This window comes from Lissotriton vulgaris, chromosome 8 (assembly GCF_964263255.1).
Source record: "Lissotriton vulgaris chromosome 8, aLisVul1.2, whole genome shotgun sequence".
NCBI lineage: Eukaryota > Metazoa > Chordata > Amphibia > Caudata > Salamandridae > Lissotriton > Lissotriton vulgaris.
In genome coordinates this window covers 825,334,299-825,349,531 of record NC_141696.1, presented here as the reverse complement: position 1 = coordinate 825,349,531, position 15,233 = coordinate 825,334,299, and positions in this window count along the sequence as shown.

Genomic DNA, 15,233 nt, shown 5'->3' with positions numbered 1-15,233 from the left:
AATCGCACGTCACTTGTTTCGTATATTTCTGATGACATCTCTTAGCATATGCATTGTGGCTGTATATTGGTCTCCTCTACACGGAAGTGCATCGAAAAACCTCAGTGTGTATTTTCTTAGAGGGAATTAAAAGCTCTTTTGATAGTGCCTCATGGAATGCTTATCTTCAGTCACACACTAGAGGGCAGATTTACAAGCCCCTTGTGCCACTTTTGCCTCACTTTTAACATGGGAAAAGTGATGCAAAAGTGGCGCAAGGGACGTGTAAATAAGCCCCTAGGAGTGAGCACCACGGTGTGCATGCCGGTAAACTGCGCTCCGCAGGTAGCTGGTGGAGCTCTACCAATTCCACTGTCCAAGCGGAGTGCGCAGTGCCAAAAACTGCGTGAATTCCGCCAGCAGAGCAGAGCCTGCCGTCCACCCTTAGTTTAGAAGTGGCCCAGGTATACACCTTTGTATCTGATGGAGTGCGGCGTACTACAGGGGATTGGCTGCTTAAATTTTCCACTAGCATGATGTTAATCGACGAACCACTGTTTATGAAGAAAGTTATTGGGTGATTATTCACTTTCAATGTGATTTTAGGACAGTGTCCAAATGAATGGTGTCCCTTTATTTGATAAGCTGTCTTTGACTTGTGACATTCCTTACAGGTAGCTAACCCCAACATGTGCACGCTGTCCTTTCATCATCAGCGAACACTCATCTTCTTCGCTGGCACTTGAGGAGCCTTTGTACGATGAGCTTGAGGATGATTGATTTTGCCTGGTCTCTACCTGTCATAGCTTATGTTGCATTTTGCATTTTTTGGGATGGTGAGAATGCTTCTGGTACGTTCTTGCGTCCATCTTTTCTTTCCATTTTGACGCACTTGATTTTTCTTTAGCTGGGCACACAGTTATAAAATTATTCTTTTCCCCACAACCTTTGCAGACCTGCCTGATGGCTGACATTCACTTTCATGGGGAAACAAAAATCCACATTGGAAGCATGATTTTGTTTTTTTCTTTGAAGACATTGATTTACATGTATCTTGTTTTACCTTTTTGCAATCAGCGGCAATTCATTATGTGCTGTTCCTGCTTTCATGTCAGCAGCTTGTCGCTCTGCTCATTCTTTTGCTCTGGCAGCCATCAGCATTTTCTCCAAGCTGTGTGTTTCTCTCAACATACGTCTTCTAAACAAATCTGAAAGACAGCCATCAATGACTCAGAAGCGTATGGCTTCTTCGTTGGTGAAATCATAGAATTTGCAATGTTTAATGAGTGTATCAAGTCTTCTAACAAATTTGTCAATCTTTCTCAAACATGTTGTGGTGCTTGGTTGAAGATATATCTTTAATAGTTGACATTTGGTATTAGGTTGAGCTTAGCCTCCAACATCTCTTTGACCTTTTGGTACGATTTGGCAACAGTCTGTGAAACTTTCTTTAGCACTTCTTTCACTTCATTGCCTGAAAGGATTTTCAAGTTTTTGATGATCTTCTTTTCATCTTCTTTTTCTAGTGCATCTATGAAGTCATCGAAGGTTTCGATCCATGTAGTCCACCTTACAGCAATTTTCTGCTTCTTAGAAGTGTAAGAAGGCAGTGGTGGTTTCAGGAACCTGGATGGATTGTATTTTATGGTCTCTTTTTCACCCATTGAGAGTATGTGCTGTTCAGACATCTTTTGCTGTGTTCCACTGCCTGTAACTTCAACAAGCACAGCCCTTGTGCTTGAATTTGGGTCATCACACCCAATCGTAGGTCGAAGAATGCTTTACTTATCTTCATTGGTCAGTAAACATTCTGTTTCTTGTACCTGGTTGTCGCTGCTGTTGTTTTTCTGCTTTGTTTGAGTATTCGCTTAGTATTTGTGGCATAGCACAGCATCTCCGTTGAGTGCTTCTCCGGTGTTTTTTTGGCAGTCATTGTGATAATGCTCCTCTACAGGGCCTTCACTGTCTTCTTTTGCCAAGTATGGGCTACAACAGGGCCTTGACTCCACACTGCATTGACTTGAGGCACATGTGGCATCCACAAGCAGTTTGCTGTACCGTTGCAAACTCTCAGGGAGAGCACCCTTGTTTTCTTCGGCCACGTATTCCCTACTTGTTACTAGGTATAGCATCTTCCCCAGCCCTAGAGCATACATATAGATTACATCACGCGGGAGCTGTAGTTAAGCATGGCTTTGTTCCTCAGCATACTTCATGTTCTGCTCATTATCGCATAATCAACTTAACCACACCCTAACACCTCCCCGCATATGATGTAGTTCCTGTACAGAGTCCGGCCCAGTACCACGAGGGTCCCAGTGCGTACAACATCAATATGCTATAGAGTGGGGTGGTGCAGAGTAGAGTGCAGTCGTGAGGAGTGGTGCAGAGTATAGTGGAGTGGGGTAAAGTGAAGCATGCATGGTGTGGTAGCATACTGCCATTACGGAAAATGCATCTTCAATTGAGATGACCATTACATTTGCACAAACATACAGTTTTACTGCTGAAAGTATACAGTGTGCAAACGATAATGTGTGGAAATGTCACCACCTAGTTCATCGATTTGTTTGGATCAGATTGAAATATTTGTTTTCACCACACTTCGGACATTCCCAAAAGTGTTCTTCATTTGTGCTTTTAAAATTCTGATATATTGCTGAAATATCTGCATAGTTCATTTACAGACATATACATTTTGTTGTGGGCCTGGAAAAAATATAACATTGTACAGCCTTCCTCAACCACAAACTCAGTATGATTGTCACATAAATCTTCTCACTTTGAAATCAGAACAAGAAAAGTGAACACCAAGCTCCCTGAAAGACAGAGACAGAGCCTGAGATTTGACGTCTGCCTTTTAATGCACAGCAAATGTGACAAGATAAGACCATGATTTAACCCTTTCACTGCGGCGGCTATTCCGCCGCAGTGCTAAGGGGGTGGGGGGGGGGCCGCGGGGCGGTCCCGTGCTCGTGACGGAACCGCTCCGTCACGGCACGCGGGTGAGCTGTGCTTGTAATGGAACGGTTCCGTCACGGTTCCGTCACGGCCCCGCCCGCGCTAGAGAACGTTAGCGCAGGCGCGGAATTCGCACGGGGGCCGTGACGGAACCGTTCCGTCACCAGCACAGCCCACCTGAGGTTCGTGACGGAACGGTTCCATCACGAGCATGGAAGGGGTTAAACACTTGTTTACAAAAATCGAACATTGGTAGAAGAATACTGTAAATAGGGTTTGGGCAACAGAAGGAGCTAACTCAAGCTGGACAGCCTAAAACAAATAGAGCCAGCAAATAGAAGCAAGCAAATGTAAGTTACAAACCCAATGGTAATCAGAATGCATTCCCAGGCAAGCTTTCCAAATGTCCCCAAAATGTCATTAGCAAACCAGAGAGCTGCGCGGCCTAAAATGATTTGACCTAAAAACGGTAAGCACCCGCTGAGCTCCATACACCTATCCCTGGGCAATAACAGGAACGTTCTTGCTGCAGCTTAGGAACCATTTTTAGCCCCAATTTATGGAAGCTTCATTTCCTCAGCTTCACTGTTCATGAAGCTGACATTGTTTAAAAAAATTATGCAACGTGATGTCTGGGACTTTACAACCTAGCCCATCATTCTTCCACAAAGATGCTGTTTGTCTGAATAAATGTTGAGAGTCTAATACAAGGACACACAGTCTTACACATGAATGCAGAGTATAACACACTGACAGGATACACTTTGATGTACAGAAGAAGAGCAGTGCATTTAATCTAATACATCAAAGGAGAAAGTCCGGTGAAAAAGCGGGCAAATAGTGACAAATCAACAAAAAAGCTAACAAAACCACACGCACAGACAGTACTCATTCCCGAGTGTCCCAGTAATTCCATGGAGCAGGCAACAGGTTTTGCCAGCTCCATTGGGATTATGGAAATAGGGTGTTTCATCAAGGGACCTTGGCTGCTGAGAGCAGTATAAATCTATAAGTGAAAATAACAAATAAAAACATGGGACTCGATGCAGAAACACTGTTTCCTGCAAGTTATTCCCTGAAATCTCATAATTGGGAACACTGCCACCCCCAGAATTGCCGTTGTATCCTGTATTGGTTACTCCGAGTTGAAATATGCATGCAACATGTCATGAAAGTATCAAACGTACAGGCCCCAAACACATTTATACTTTGTCGCATTTTTTTTATTTGTTTTTTCATTTACATTATAATATAATCCACATTTGTAAAGCGCACAATCACCCGTAAGGGTCTCTAGGTGGGGGCCGTCGGGAAGACTAAGCAAGCGATTGCCCAGAGTCACATGGTGCTGGGCTAACCTACCGCCAGAGCTGGGGATCGAACCGTGACCCCCAGATTCCAGCGTCAGTCGCCCTAGCCGTGGCGCCACACCTCTTCCTTGAATGTATGCAGTTTTGTCTGACCCACTGGTACATAGTGCCCACACCGCCATTCGCTCCCGCCCGCTTGTAATAAACACAATTCCCACCCAAAAGAAACTCTGGAGACATACTTGTGGGAAAGAACTGCTGCAGGTTTATTTCATACAACACAGGTATGACGTCAAAGGTGGGTCATCTTACGGGCGATCCAAAGCAGGCAGCCCCTCGCTGTCCCGCATGCCTAAGGAGCCATCTTGCACGGCGAGTCGATGCTCTGACGGTGCAGCACATTACCATCTTCGTTATACTCCCGCCCCCCCTGTCAGGGCGGAGCGGTGTGGCACACCCCCGATCGGTTCAGGCCCCCCGACCGCCCGAAGGACTAACGGGGCGCCGTCGCGGTTTCCCGGAACCTCCTTCGACTCCTGGTCCTTGGTTCAGGCACCCTTACTGTGACAAGGTGAGGTACCCTTACTGTACCCTTCTGCCGCAGAGGTACCCTTACTGTACCCGTCTGCTTCCAGATCGCCCTGTAACTCCGCCTGCAACACAAAGAAGAACATTACAACATTCTAATACTTTGCTCGGCCGCTCAAGCTGCTGGGTCAGTGTTCAGGGTGGGAACAGCACCTGAGCCGCGGGTGAACAGGGAAGGAGAGAGGCCGAGCCTCGGCCACCATGGCATAAATAGCGGGCCTCCCACTGGTAGACCCTCCCCCAGGCCGGTGAGAGGTGGACGCGGGGAGGGGCGCCCCATAGGTGTTGGCTGGAGCTAGCCGGGTGGGACTAAAGCGCTGCCCCGCCCATGTTCCCCTGCGGGTCACGCGGTCAGCGGCATACTGGTAATCGCACAGTTTCCTTTCATTCCAGGCAAATTCTTTATTTTTTTACATTTATTTTCATTTGTAATGATAGGGTGTAGGGATACACAAGTGTTTGTGTTGCTTCTTTTATTTGTTGGCAAGTGTGTTTTCCTTTACATTTTAATACATTGTTATACATTATTTGTGGTCATGAGCGACCATAGAGTACATCAAGGATAAGCAACCTTCAAACAAGGTAACACTTGCCCACGTTTAGTAGCTTGCCCTAAAACACTCTGAGAAAATGCGTGCAAGTAGAATTCTAAACAAACCAACATTACATTGCAAACAATTAATAAGAAATAAAAAAATACAATCTCCACAACAAACTTTAAGTAAATTATTGCAATTTATTAAGGAACATCAAACAACAATAAAGCATAAAAATACAGAGAAATGAAGGCACAAAAATCAGAAATGGGAAAAAGTACAATAAAATAGTTACTTAAATGACCTAATAACCCATAAAGCATTGGGCTTCAAATGGATTAATTTGAAAACAAAAATCTTCAAAATCAATAACATAAAGAGTACTTTTAAGACTAGAATACTCTGCCCCTTTTACATATATTGTAAAGTGAATGTATGCAAACACACAGTACCAAACTTAGTCTTATTAAAATATCCACCAACGGGTGCCTCAAATTGTCCTTAGGAAACCTCAGCTCAAAGTTGCTCAGAAGATGGAAGGGTTGTGGTTTTACAGAAGTACTCTATTCTCCTTTGGCAATGTCACGGATATTGCAAGATGCTTTTTATCAGGAATTCTCAGGACAGTTCTCACCCTGATTATGCCTACTTTCAGAAAAAGTAGTAAGTATGTCCTACATGGAAGCCTGATCTCAAAAGGACCAGGTCATGCACAGACCTGGGTGTAGTCTACTTCAGCAAACCAGAACTTCAGCTACTCAGTTCACCTAACACCTGGGTATCCAGTCCAGCTTTTGTAATGTGGCTGGAGAATTCTTTAAGCAAAACCTCACCCTCTTCAAGGGCTGATAATGCAATCTTCTTATTGGCCACAGGGATCAGGGTAATCTGTCAGTAGCACTAGTAAGAGCAACGGTTTGCAAGAACTGTGCTGAACCCAGTTTATGCACATGCTTGTCAGCATGCAGAATAAGGTGACTTCGGTTTTGCTTACTGTATTGAGGCCCTGAAAGTCCATGCAAAAATGTATACAAGCTTTTCCCTTTTTTCGGTGGCTGGATGATAAGGCTAGCAGAATAAATCCTGGGGGTAACATTTTGACTACTTCCACCTTGATGAAGTTCACTACCTGTTCTGATATTCTGTGCACCTTGGTTTTTATTTTCCCCATTTAGAGTACTAGTGTTTGATGATTATTCAGTGAAAGGCCCATGTTCATCCTTTCATTGCTTGGAAGCTCTACATTCCCTAGTTTGCCGTGGAACATATCATTATACACAGACTACTTTCATGTGCTTGCTGGAGCCTTTGTTAGACAATATTCTAATTCGTATTTTCTTGCAGTTCCCTTCAAATTCTTTGCAGTAATTTCCATTTTCCTATTATTCGATGTACCTGTCCTACTTTCTCGACTCATGCTTCTTTATAATTAGGCTTTCCTGTTTTCAGTTTCTATTTTTGGTAAATCCTGGCGGGGTTTTTTCAGTTTATTCTATACCTTAAAAAACAGTGGTTATCAGTGGTTACACATTTTCCCGCCATTAAAAACAACAGAAACAGTGTTTTTCCGGTGTTTATGGAATTGTATATTGCTTGCTTTCTGCACTGATAGTACATGTGTATAGATAGCGTGTGCACAGGGTATATGAGCTCCAAATACATTTTTACTGCACCAGAATGGACTACAAAGTCAATAGCATTCTTCATTAACTCTGAAGACTGTAAAGATGCTTTCTGCATACCATCTAGCAAGTGACGAGAATCTCTTACAGTGAGGCACTTCAGCTCAGGTATACATTTTGACAGACCATCAAACAACTGTTTCACAGACGTAGCTGAATTACTGCAAATACAAACAATATCACTCCAATCTTTAATGAACTAGGTAGGAACTTTTTTCAGCAGCATACCAAGTGACGCTGCGTTCCATTTTTACCAAATGTCTGGTGTCATGTTTTCACCACTATCTCAGATGCTTGGTGAGAACATTCTTTTCACCTATACCTGTGCATACATCTTGCATTGAATGTTTAAAGCTTGGGGTGTTTGGCAATTTACTTGCAATTAATACTGACTCACTAAGAAAGGGGGCTGATGTATCAAAGGATTTCACCCATTCTCTGTCTGTGGGTAAATGTGATGGTACATATTAGGAAAGATTCTTATGAAACCAGCCATTTTACCGATCAGTGAAATCAAAGGTAGCCAAAATATCAAATATGATTTTGATATTTCCTGATTCTCTACAGTTTATAAAATGACTAAATAAGACCTTAAACATGCTTCTTAACATTACATCTCTAGACCAAAGACCACAAAACAAAAAAAAGCAGAAAGAAGAAGAGTCAATTTTCAGTGACATCCCTAAACAACAAACCTCAAGCAGAATAATGTTAGCCCAGTCTTTCTTGATGCTACCTTGTTTAACAAAGTTACAATGTATTGGCCCTTTCAGGAAGAAATAAAAATGTCCCTCATCTTTTCCTTTCTTTGAATAGCACTTAGTTTGTGGTTGCAAAGGTGTTTTTTCAGTGTTTATATGTTTTCACCAGTGATGGCTATTTTCCTTTCAGTGGGGTTTTATCAGTTATTATAGGTTTAAACTTAAAACCAGATAGCTTATTTATAATGTTTGTTTCTTAATACCAACGTTCATGATTTATTGTGGTGGTTTTATATTTATGAAACTCTTTATTGGTTCCTGTCCAGCAATGTTATATTACTAAATGTTCATTTGTAAAGCACGCTATCACCTGAAAGGGAATTCTGGCACTGAGCAAGAGTGTGTGCCTAGCCCTGCTTATGGTAGGGTGGTTAATTAAAAGTCAGGTCTTTCAGCTTCTTGGGGAATTTGTGGTGAGAGCGGGAGGCTCTGAGGTGGAGTGGGAGACTGTTCCACGATCTAAGAGTGTTGTAAGAGAACACCCTTCCTCCTGATCTGGTTCTGCATATGCGTGGGATGTGTGCAAGTAAAGGTCCTGCGGAGCGGAGGTCTCTGGTTTGTTGGTGGAATCAGATATGACTGTTCAGGTAGGTGTAGCCTAAGTTGTGTAGGGCCTTGAATGTGAGATGTAAATGAGTGTGTATTTGTACCAGGAGCCAAAAGAGCTCCCTGAGGTGTGGGGTGATGTCAATTCTGTGAGGAAGGTTGAGGATGAGTCTGGCTGCAGAGTTATGGATGGTTTGTAGTCTTCTAGTGAGTTACTTGGTGATCCCGGTGTAGAGGTTGTTCACTTAGTCCAACGTGTTGGTGACTAGAGCGTGAAGGTTTTTCTGGTATAGTTTGGAAGCCATTTGAAGATCTTCCTCAGCCTCTTAGAGTGTGGAAGCAGGATGCAGTGACAGCAGTGACTTATGTGGTCATGTCCAGTTTGCTGGCTATGATTATTCTGAAGTTCCTGGCGTGGGTGCTGGGCTTGGTTCTGAGTTCAGCCGTCCACCAGTTAGAGTCCCATGGTGAGGTGTTCTTGCATTTTCTGTGCTGAGCTTGAGACAGTTGGCTTTCATCCAGTTAATGGCTTTGGTTTTGCAGGCAGTGAACTTACTTCTTGTGTTGGGAGTCTTATCCGAGAGGGAGAGTATGAATTGCATTTCGGCGGCGTAGGACAGGATGTTGATATCATGTGCATGGATGACGTTGGCCAAAGCGATCATGTATGTGTTGAAGAGAAAGGACCTGAACAATGAAACATGAGGACCTCGACAGATGAGCTTGCAGACTTTTGAGGAGTAAGGTGCCAAGCTGATAGCTTGTGTTCCATCCATTAGGAAGGAGAAGATCCAGTGGAGAGTGGGTCCCTGGATGCCAGTCTTATGCAGACGCCTGATATGGATAGGGTGTGAGACTGTGTCAAATACTGCATCGAAATCCAGGAGAATGAGGGCTGCCATGTCTCCTCTGTCAAGGATCATGCAGATATCATTTGTAGCAGCGATGAGTGCTGTTTCTGTTCTGTGGTCTTTCTGTTTGTAGGAATTATTTATGATTCAATAATCTCTAAATATTTCAATTGCATTCTCTTTGTAGCCAACTCACAAAGACATGTAAGAAAGAGTAAAAGTGCACTCCCGACCGTCATGAGTCACAGTAGGCGTGTGCTAATGACGGCCGGGAGCCGTCCGAACGTTGCCGCTCCTCCCACGTGCTGTTAATTACCCGCCTATGCAGGTAAATTAATTAGTGGGCGGAATTCATATGGCTCCAAGCCGTCATGAGCACACGCCCACCATGATTTATGACGTCCGGGAGCCGTCATGAGCACCTCAGCGCCACGCCCAACCCCTACCCGCCCCCCGCACCACAGCGGACTTCACACCGCGGTGAAGGGGTTAATATTTGCAAGACCCTTAGTTGTTTATTTGATCTTTCTTATTGTCATTTGCTTTGTAGTTTCTTATAGAGCTGCATGGTATCAAATGAAGAAACAAATGGTCTACATGAGGATCCTTTTATGTAGATAGCGATGTACACATAAATGGGTCCTAATATCCCCTATCTGTTTCCTGTTTTTAACCTTGTGTTAGGGTGATCAGAATTAAAACCAATATGTTGCCTGCTACTACGGAGAAAGCTAATTTAAAATTAATAAAACTAGTGTGTTTCAGTTAGCATAAGTAACTGCAAAACTAATTTACTGGGCCTTAGCCCTGTTGAACTGAAAATGTGGCTTTTACAAGTTGCACTGCGCACTGTGTTCATGATCCTGTTCTTACAGTGTTTTTTTTTCTTAAAATAGTCAAAATGTGCTCTTTTCTGTAGCAATGTTTATTTTTGCCTTAACAACTAAGGAGCTCGCAGAGGAAGACTGCTTGCCCTGTTGTAGGAACACACATCTAATGTTTCAACGTTCAGGGTTGATGGCTTCACTAGTAGTGCTGTCCCATTCCTATATTAAAGCAGCTATTGTTTAGTAATGCAATGTCATTTCCACTTGTTGTGTAGTCTAAAGGTTCTACTTGCTTATTCACTTTGGGAGTGTTAGACCGGTCAGCCTGAGGGTAGCCTCCCTCCAAACATTTTGCCTTCCTCCTCCATTTTCGCTGATCTCGTTTTTGCTGACCTTAGGACTCGGCACACTTTACCAATGCTAACCAGTACTAAAGTACATGGGCCCCCTCCTTAAAACATGGTAGCATTGGCTTATCCCCAATTGGCATATTTAACTTACTTGTAAGTCCCTAGTAAAGTGGCACTACATGTGCTCAGGGCCTGTAACTTCAATGCTACTACTAGGCCTGCAGCACTGATTGCGCCACCCACATAAGTAGCCTTTTAAACTTGTCTCATGCCTGCCATTCCGGCCTGTATGTGCAGTTTTTGAAGTTGCCATTTCGATCTGGTAAAATAAACCTTTAGCCAGGCTCAACCCTTCTTCTTTAATACATATAAGTAACACCTAGGGTAGGCCCTGGGCAGCCCAGAGGGCAGGGTGCAGTGCAGTGTATATATAAAGTTGCACATGTACTTTTTGAGTTTTACATGTCCTTGTAGTGAAAAGTCTTAAATTCATGTTTCACTACTGCAAGCCTACCTCTCCCATAAGATAAAATTGGTGTTACCTTATTCTATTTAACAAGCTGCAATTTCCAAATGGGAGTAGGTAACCTGTTCATGTTTGGTGTGTTTAGAATTGTAGTGAAAAATCCTAACTTATGGTGAAGTTGGATTTTGAATTACAATTTTGAAAATGGCACTTTTAGAAAGTTGCCATTTTCCTGCCTTAGACTTTTAGTGCCTATAGCCTGTCTCTTGGTCACATTATAGGGTGTAGATGACAGTTGGGCTTTGTGTATTCCTCCTAGACAGCTACAGACAATAGAGAGTTTAGGTGGGCCTGGATGGTCTATCACTGGCACACTGGGAGGGTGGAGCTCAGTGCAGCCCTACATACACTTCAATAGGCTGTGTCCTGCCTCCAAGGGGCTGCATACCCCCTGCAGTTAATCTGGAGCCAGGACAAGGAAGGCATGATGCCTGGGGACTTCAAAGGGAAACCTCTGAAAGCTTCACCCCCACTTCAAAGGCACAAGTCGGTATAAATACTGGATCTCAGACCTCAACTCTTAAGTACACTTGTGGACCTGTGTATACTCTACCAGGAAAAAGGACTGCTGTGCTGCTGAAAGGACTGCTGCTCCGGCTGCTCTGAAGTACTGCTTCTGGCCTTCTGTGCTGACCTGATGCATGCTGCCCTCTTGCATGGGTGAGAAGGACTGGACCTGCATCTCTTGACCCCAACCCCCACAGAGTGAGTCCAGGGGGTAATTGGCTGGCTTCCTGATCTGAAGCCTCAGGGACACAACAGGCTTCCAACAACTCTGCGCCTGCACCTGGACTCTGCTGTCTGTGACTCTAGCCTGCCAAAAGGTGCCACCCTAGTCCTGGTACTTTGGAAGTGGTCCTAAGCTACTTGCCAGCCTATGTTGATCCAGCAGAACAAATGCATCTCATCTCCTCCGTGGAGCAATCCCAAGCAGAACGGACACATCGCTGCTGCTGCAAGGATCCGAACCATCGCACACATATCCTCAGCTCAGAGACTCACATCTCTCGTCGATGACAGCCTTGATGACGAGGACTGATTCGCATTGCAGCCTCGCAGCGGCTGAGAACATACGCAGCACCCAACTGCCCAATGCATCCTCGATGCTGGACTTTGAATCGCAGCCCTCGTTGACGGGATCGTCAACGATGATGCTGGACTTCGCACGCAGCCTCGACACCTCATGGAATTGAGCATTGCTCAGGCTGCGCAACACATCTTCGATGCAAATCCTCACAATGCTCGGCAAACCAGGATTTGGGGTACTCTGTTCAGTGGGCCTAACTGGGTCCCTGTAGCTGGACCACATTCCATCGCAGTCAGCCTTAACTTGTGACTTTGTCCGAGTCCTGCGCCACCAGATATCCACAGCTTTCACTTTTGGCGCTATTTCGAATAAAGTCTTTAAAATTGAATATCTCTGATTCTACTGATTGGGTTTTTGTAGTTTTAGTCTTGTTTTATTTAATAAACATTACTCTATTCTTCTAAACCTGCTGTGGGATCCTCTTGTAGTGTGTTTTAACTGTGTTACTGTTTGAAGTGTTGCACAAATACTTTACACATTGCCCCTGAGTTAAGCCTTACTGCTCTGTGCCCAGATACCCAAGGGTTGAACATAGTTTAATTTACAGGTTGCTTGTAACTTCACCCTGAGGAGAATTGGGGATGCTGATTGAGATTGTTTAACACAATTTCTTACAGGGGTTTCTAGAGGGAGCCTATCTTACGTAATGAAACTTCTGAATGATGATTGGCTTTTGTTGTTGTCATTTTAAAGGTACCACCCATGGTGCCACTTCACACCATGGTTAGGGCTTCCTCCGCTGCTGAAATGTTATAAGACCTGTTGTTTTGTGATGCGTGCCAATTCTTTCCCTTGTTCCCATAGGGGTAGGCTCCATGTCAGAGTGTTACATCTCCACATTGATGCAGTCCATGGCCACAAGAAATCACACTGTTAAAATCTAGTTTGCGACATCAACATTATCGGCGCCATCTTGTCCCTTTTCAGGCTCGTATGTGCGCGTAAGTAGCAGCCATTTTGAATGCCATGGCCTCTCTGCCCACTGCCGATAGCCAGCGCGTCTCTCTCTCTCTCCCTCTGACCTCGCAAGCATCCCCCGCACGCTGACAGCCCCCGCTCTCACATGCTTGGGCCATAAACCTCCCCTTCAGCGCGACCCTGCCTCGGAGCCACATCCCGTACCCAGCTAAACACCTCCCTCCATCCCTTTCATGATCTTGTATCCTTTGATGAACCCCCTTCCCTCTGTGCCCGATTGTCCGGCTCGATCTCAGGCCACCACCTGCCCTGCAGATGCAGTTTATTGCCCCCTACAGTAGGAAGCTGCCTCCTTCAAAGGATCTACAACTGATCAAAGCCCCCACCCCACGAGATCCGATCAGTAGCACACATTCCGGGAACCGGCGGAATGTCCAGTTGCGCGACAGTCATCACCTACTGAGATCGGGGTGGGGACTTCTACTGTAAATGTGTGTGGGAACGGGCTTGAAGCGGGGATTCAGAGGATGTCTTTCTGTACTTCAAAGTATTTGCAGGAATGTGCCACATGTAATAAACCGTAATAAAGACCATAAACCTGTGTATAAGAGGCCAGGCCTCAGAGATGTGGTTAGAGCACCTCGAGAAGATACCCTGTTGTCTGATTTGACGTGTTCTGCTCCGTCAGAATAAACTCCTGTTTCCTGCCTTCCAGTCTCCAGCGCCTGCCTCTTTGTTTGATAATTTTGAGTGGTATGAGAGGCGGCTAATGCCGGGCAATACTTTAAGGTTATCGGTCGAAATCGGCCCTACCTTTTACAATTGGCGCCCCAAACATGGGGCCCATCAGCGGCACGTGGACCCAGTGGGAGAGGTCCTGACGACAGAGTGAACGACTGCAACGATCGGGAGTGCACCTGCCCAATAGACCCTCGTCTGGCAGCCGATCATCCGAACTTCACCGGTTCCGAGCAGACCTCTCTCTCGAGTGATCTACGGTCCTGACTGGGAACCATCAGGAGTGCCGTGACAATTACGGAGAATAAAGGACGATCGGGCGCTGGAATCGGAAGATGAGAAACTGCCCATGCGGTCCGGGTAAGGTCGTGTAACACGACAAATTGCGAAACGATTGTTTGATTGTTTGAAAAAATACTAGTATTGCTTATTGATTGTTTTTTGAGATATTCTCTGCCTACAAACGGGGAAGAATAGAAATATTCTCTCTTCCTTTGCAGATAGTGAAGGGTAGGTAACGCAGACTTTTGTCCCCCGTTGTAATCTGTCGTGCCTATTTTTCTCCCCACTGATTGATTGATTCCGAACATTGATTGTTCGAAGTTGGTTCTTTGAGATATTCTCTGTTTGCAAATAACGTCGAATAGAAATATTCTGTCTAGTCTTTGCAAGTAGTGAAGGATAGGTAGTGCGGACCTTTGTCCCCCTGTTAGACGGGACCTGGAGGGTCGGCCGAGGACAAGGGGAGAGGTCTCCGGGGAGAGTCGTCTCCAGCGATCGTACAGACAAGTAACTTCCCCCCCACAGATGGACACCACACAAAGATAAGGTTTAACGTTCTTTATAAGCAATCTTGAAGTACGGTAGAATGGTACAAGGAGGTCTGGACTCAGGGGTCCCCTCGGTTCTAGTCTCTTGGATGGGAAAAGGGGGTAGCGGGACAGTCTCGTTACCAATCTGGCAGTTGCGAAGAGATGATGGGTAGCTCACAATCCTCGAGCTCGGCGTTCTAGGAGGACGGGCCGCGGCAGCGCCAGCAGGTCCCGAGGAGATCGAAGAGGGCAACGGTCCGCGGCAGTGCCAGCAGGTCCCGACGAAGATGGTAGTTACAACGGGCCGCGGCAGCGCCAGCAGGTCCCGGCGAAGATGAAGGTTGCAGAGGGCCGCGGCAGTGCCAGCGGGCAGGACGACAGTTCACAAGGCAGGGCTGCGGCAGCGCCAGCAGTCCGTCAAGGATGACTTCTTCTAGGTGTCTCTCGACTCCAGGATACAACTGCCTTCCTGCTCTGGGGCTGCCTCAGTTATAGGTCTGGCCCCCCTTGATGTCCGGACCCTCGCACTTGGAGGCCGGGAGGTCCGGGATGAGGGAGTTCAGACACCCAGCAGGGGGGTGGAGCCAGCGCCCGGGGAGGCTGGGGGCGATCGGCACCTGGCGGGGGAGAGCCATCGACCCTTCTTCCTCCCATTGACCTGCCAAGTGGTCCGTTCACCTCCTGGGTGGATGGTGGTGCCGGGATGTCGGGCCTGGCCAGGCCCAGGGTTGGGGTCGAGCTGAGGCCATGCGGCCTCGTGG